The sequence below is a fragment of the Anolis carolinensis genome, chromosome 1 (assembly GCF_035594765.1).
Source record: "Anolis carolinensis isolate JA03-04 chromosome 1, rAnoCar3.1.pri, whole genome shotgun sequence".
Classification (NCBI taxonomy): Eukaryota; Metazoa; Chordata; class Lepidosauria; order Squamata; family Dactyloidae; genus Anolis; species Anolis carolinensis.
In genome coordinates, this window is record NC_085841.1 from 7,907,869 (window position 1) to 7,913,868 (window position 6,000).

Here is a 6,000-nt window from a genome sequence, read left to right on the forward strand (position 1 = left end):
TTTGAGCAATGAAAGGGCAAAAGTGGGTCCCTTTTTCCCCAAAAAGGAGTTTTTTGAGATCTGCCAAGGACTAATGGGAGCTGCAGTTGTTTTTGGCAAAGTTGGCTTTTGAAATACAGGAAGCGACCCTTTCATGGAGAGACTGCCCTATTTGAGCAATGAAAGGGCAAAAGTGGGTCCCTTTTTCCCCAAAAAGGAGTTTTTTGAGATCTGCCAAGGACTAATGGGAGCTGCAGTTGTTTTTGGCAAAGTTGGCTTTTGAAATACAGGAAGCGACCCTTTCATGGAGAGACTGCCCTATTTGAGCAATGAAAGGGCAAAAGTGGGTCCCTTTTTCCCCAAAAAGGAGTTTTTTGAGATCTGCCAAGGACTAATGGAAGCTGCAGTTGTTTTTGGCAAAGTTGGCTTTTGAAATACAGGAAGCGACCCTTTCATGGAGAGACTGCCCTATTTGAGCAATGAAAGGGCAAAAGTGGGTCCCTTTTTCCCCAAAAAGGAGTTTTTTGAGATCTGCCAAGGACTAATGGGAGCTGCAGTTGTTTTTGGCAAAGTTGGCTTTTGAAACACAGGAAGCGACCCTTTCACGGAGAGACTTCCCTATTTGAGCAATGAAAGGGCAAAAGTGGGTCCCTTTTTTCCCAGAAAGGAATTTTTTGAGTTCTGCCAAGGACTAATGGGAGCTGCAGTTGTTTTTGGCAAAGTTGGCTTTTGAAACACAGGAAGCGACCCTTTCACGGAGAGACTGCCCTATTTGAGCAATGAAAGGGCAAAAGTGGGTCCCTTGTTTCCCAAAAAGGAGTTTTTTGAGTTCTGCCAAGGACTAATGGGAGCTGCAGTTCTTTTTGGCAAAGTTGGCTTTTGAAACACAGGAAGCGACCCTTTCAGGGAGAGACTTCCCTATTTGAGCAATGAAAGGGCAAAAGTGGGTCCCTTTTTTCCCAAAAAGGATTTTTTGAGTTCTGCCAAGGACTAATGGGAGCTGCAGTTCTTTTTGGCAAAGTTGGCTTTTGAAACACAGGAAGCGACCCTTTCAGGGAGAGACTTCCCTATTTGAGCAATGAAAGGGCAAAAGTGGGTCCCTTTTTCCCCAAAAAGGATTTTTTTGAGTTCTGCAAAGGACTAATGGGAGCTGCAGTTGTTTTTGGCAAAGTTGGCTTTTGAAACACAGGAAGCGACCCTTTCACGGAGAGACTGCCCTATTTGAGCAATGAAAGGGCAAAAGTGGGTCCCTTTTTTCCCAAAAAGGATTTTTTTGAGTTCTGCCAAGGACTAATGGGAGCTGCAGTTGTTTTTGGCAAAGTTGGCTTTTTATTCAGAGACCCTGGCATGGAGAAAAACAGCCCTGCATGATGCAAGGGCCAAATCACCAGGCTCCCTTGTTTCCAAAAACCCTTTAGAAGAAAAAAAGGCGCAGCAGAATAATTGCTGGCCGTGTGGGAAAATTGCAAACGCCAATCTCATGAGGAAAAAAACACCCACAGGCCCTTTGCAAAAAATTATAAAAGCAACACCCAACACCCAACAGTTTACCCACACCTCCCAAACTCACCCACCCAAAATTTTCTCCCGGTCTTCAGCCTAGCTCAGCTAGATCTAGAAAACAGCCAAGGAGGCTGTGACGCAGCAAAGTTTACTGCCTGCCTGCCTGCCTGCCCAAACTCCCTTCCACCCTCTTCAGAATCCCCGGTGCGAATGAGTCACGAGGCTGAGTGCAGGCTCTTTTCAGGACGTCCTACCAGCCCCTCCCCCTGGTTTAACGTGCTCTCTGATTGGCCACAAGGTGCCAACAACAAGCTAGGTTGCCCCAGTGCCATTAAACAAGTTTGGGTGATTTGCAAAAGCATTTTTTTAAAACGAAAAAAAAGGCGCCATAACGGAAAACGGCCAATCGCGGTTCGAAACCGCGATATCCAGGCGTGTGGACAACCAAGGTTCAATATTGCTTCAAAACTAACGAAAATAACGAATTAATAACGGGTAACGGGGAAAACGAATTATTTGAGCAAGCCTAATATCCACCTACCTTCTTCTAGCATTTCCCTGGGAGTGAGGTCTCAGAATTCTGCATCAAACACACTCTAGTCACCAAAGCTATGTTTAGTTTACCAAATGCTACTTGGAGGACCCCCTGTGATCACAGTATCTGGGAAAAATGCAAGAAATCTATGACGCGAAGTAAATAACACAAAACACAAGGGGAATTGGCTGAATTTGAATATTTTTATTTATTTATATGAATCCAGCGAATTCTTCTTGGGGCCTCGTCCATGCCTTCAAGGCACGCAGCACTTGTTCAGATGTGGATATGGACAATTGTTGAGAGATTCCGCAAACACGTAGCCCGAGGGACAGGCCCAGTCTCTGCGCTGGCAGAGCCCCCTGCGGTTATTGCAGGTATATGTACCCAGGGGGGTCCCTTCCTCGCCCACCTGCTTAGGCTCTGCAGAAAGAGAGAAAAACAGAATATAGTATCTCATTTTTGTCAGAAGAAAATGAAGCAATGTTTATGCTCTTCCCTGCCTTGGTTATTTTTGTAAACATGAAGATTATTCACTAAATTTAACCCACCCCACTCAAAATCCCTAATACATTTGGTTACTGCTGCTAGTAAAAGCCAGATCAATACTATGTTAATGTGAGATTTGTGTATTGATAGTGTTTAAATGCAATTTGTGTCTTGCTTGTATTGCATACTGATTGCATCATCCAGAGTGTACTACAGTCTGGAAAGAGTTAATTTCTAAGAAACTGTGATGTCCTTGATGTGTGGCTGGGGAGTGTCCAGACACAAGTGTGTATGCATTGCTGATTGCATCAGTTCAGTTGTCTTCTGAGTTGAGTTGAGTGCTGTCTGCTGAGAGTGAGAGTCCTGTGTTCATTGTCTACAAGTCTGTTTGCCTTAATTATTACTGCTTACGTAAAACTTTGTATATAGTTTCTAAAGTCTCTGGGTGTCTCTTCGTTCTGCATTCCACTGATTCCATCCAACTACTGCTGCACTGCAAATTACTCTGATATACTATTGATAAATTGAGTTTCCAGGTGGTCCAGGAGGTCAAATATGTACAAGTTAATATCTCAATCATAAATTCAAATTTATTTAACAATAACTACAGTAAAACATGGGAGATTAAAAAAGACTTGCAAAGGTGGTTTAAAGATTTCGCTCATGGGTAGAATTGCAGTAATTAAGATGAATGTGTCACCAAAGATTTAATAATAATAATAATTCCCAATGATAGTAAATGACAGTCCATTGAAATAATGGCAAAAATGTCAATGTTCATCAGGCAAGGGAAGAGGCCAGAACCAGATTCAAGACACTACAAGATAGTAAGAAAAAAGAGGCATTATTGTGCTTGTTGCCTGACATGATTGAGAACAAAAGATTACTGCTACTATATGGTGCCAATTTGAAATTTGGGATACATAACTTTCTTTGACATGACAAAATTGAAGCAGATTCAACTCCTTCAAAAGGAGTTAGTTTTCTCCATGAAAGAAATATAGGTGATGAAGACCTATGGAATAGATGGGCTAGATTAATGGACTATACTGATGAAGGAAAAATATCTCACTCTACTCACCAATGGTATCTGGAACAATGTCGTCCACTGGGATGGCTTGAACTTGAAAAACCATATAGGCAATGGCAAAGAACAGAAGAAGGATCTTCATGGTGAAAGACTGGCTAGGATCTCACGTTCAATGAACAGACGACTAGGACTCTGAAGAATCTTTGAGGATAACACACAATATGAGTTGTATTTATACAGGGTTTTATGGCAATGCCCCAAGATGTTTCTGGTAAATGTGGCTCTGGTTCCAATTAATTGGGGGGGGGGGGGGGAGGTTGTTGGACATAGCTCACAGGTGTGTGGTTCCCATAAGGCATGATGCCAGTGTTTGGTGGGAGGATATTGAGTGATAATTTTTCACATGTTTAAATTCACAACGATGTTTGGTGATAAAGATTGATTTTTTAAAATCAACAATTGCCCCAAATTTGATTAACTGAAGCATGAGATCATGTTGTCCTCTTCTAATGGATAATCTGTAAGAACTACGACCCACAATGTTGAAAGAAACTAACAGATATGAGGTCATGGCTATTATATACAATTTCACATCCAGGAGGTTTGTGATGTAAAGGGATAAAAACAAGAAAAACAGATAATTATTTTAATGCAAGGTTGTAGAATGGATTTTCTGGAGACAGGGGGACCAGACATTCCCTGTACTTACTTACCTACTTAGGCGATCCCTCATTGTCCAAGTGTGATGGCCTCCCAAGGGTAGTGTCTTGGTGATGGGTACATAGGTGACTGTAGAGCCTTATTCTTGTCCTACCACTTAATGGATTGTCACCTTGTCGTGGTGAGGAAGCTTGCGTGTTCCAATGAACCTGTGGCACAACCACCGGAGTCATGCACTCCCAGGAGTGGCCACAAGGGAGGATCCCGATAAAGAACAATCCGAAGACCCAAAACCTCAATAGCGGAGCAGGCGGAGGATAACATGGTACATGTTACAACGGCGGTGAAGGCGGAAGAAGGCTGCAACAGACTGAGAAGCCACTCTCGTTGTGTTAACCACACCATTGCTGGAACCTCACTCTGTGAAGACTGTGTGTTGACCGGCCGTGCACTGACCTCCACACATTAAAAAAAATCACGCACAGGCGTCTTCCAAGAAAAATAAAAACAAAGCTACAAAAGTTCCATGGTGATCAGCGAGTGGCGACGGAGACAGGACTGTGAAATCGGGAAGCCCCTAGTCACAGACTGGCACATGGGCAGTGGATATGGACTCAGTCATTCTACCTCAAGGTCCGAGGCAGTTGAGTAGTCCGGCAGCTGTATCCATGACTGAGCAGCCCTTTTTAGGATCCACTCTGCTCACCTCACACGGGGAAGGGACTAGAAAAGGTACCCTAAACATAGTCTTCCTCTCTTATCCCTGACTGGACTGCCGGGTCCAGAGGGGTCACCACTCTTCAGCCAAAAAAGAGAAATGAACGTTGGAACATGGAACGTACGGACACTGTTGGATAACACTGACAGTGAACACCCTGAACGCAGGATTGCTATCATTGCAAGGGAGCTGGGATGCTTTAACATTGACATAGCAGCCCTTCAGGAGACCCAGAGAGCAGGAGAGGGGCAGCTGAAGGAAGAAAAGGGAGGCTACACCTTCTTCTGGAAGAATACACGGAGTTGGCTTTGTTATCAGAAATAACCTGATGAAGCACCTGACTGAAGCACCCACTGGCATCAATGAACGACTCTCAACCCTCCTAATTAACCTTGCCATAAACCAACAGGCAACCATCATATGTGCCTATGCACCAACACTAGATGCTGACGAAGACATCAAGGAAAATTTTTATTGTCAGCTGGACACCATCCTATCGGAGATACCTAAGGAGGACAAAATCATCCTCTTGGGGGACTTTAATGCCAGAGTCTCCACAAAGTCAACATTGACACTGAAATACAACACCGCCTGAGCTCTGCAAGTGGAGCATTATTCAGAATGAAGCAGAGTGTTTGATGATCGGGACATCCGTAGAGATACCAAGGTGCTTGTTTACAAAGCAATTGTCCTCCCAACCCTGCTCTGCGCCTGCAAAACGTCACACTCAACTACTGGAGCATTTCCATCAGCGTTGCCTCTAAAAAATCCTTTAAATCTCTTGGGAAGACAGGTGGACAAATGTCAGCATGCTTGAGGAAGCAAAGACCACCAGCATTCAAGCGATGCTCCTACGCCATCAACTCCGCTGGACTGGCCACGTTGTCCGAATGCCTGATCACCGTCTCCCAAAGCAGTTGCTCTACTCCGAACTCAAGAACGGGAAACGTAATGTTGGTGGGCAGGAAAAGAGATTTAAAGATGGGCTTAAAACCAACCTTAAAAACTGTGGCATAGACACTGAGAACTGGGAAGCCCTGGCCTTTGAGTGCTCTAATTGGAGGTCAGCTGTGACCAGCAGTGCTG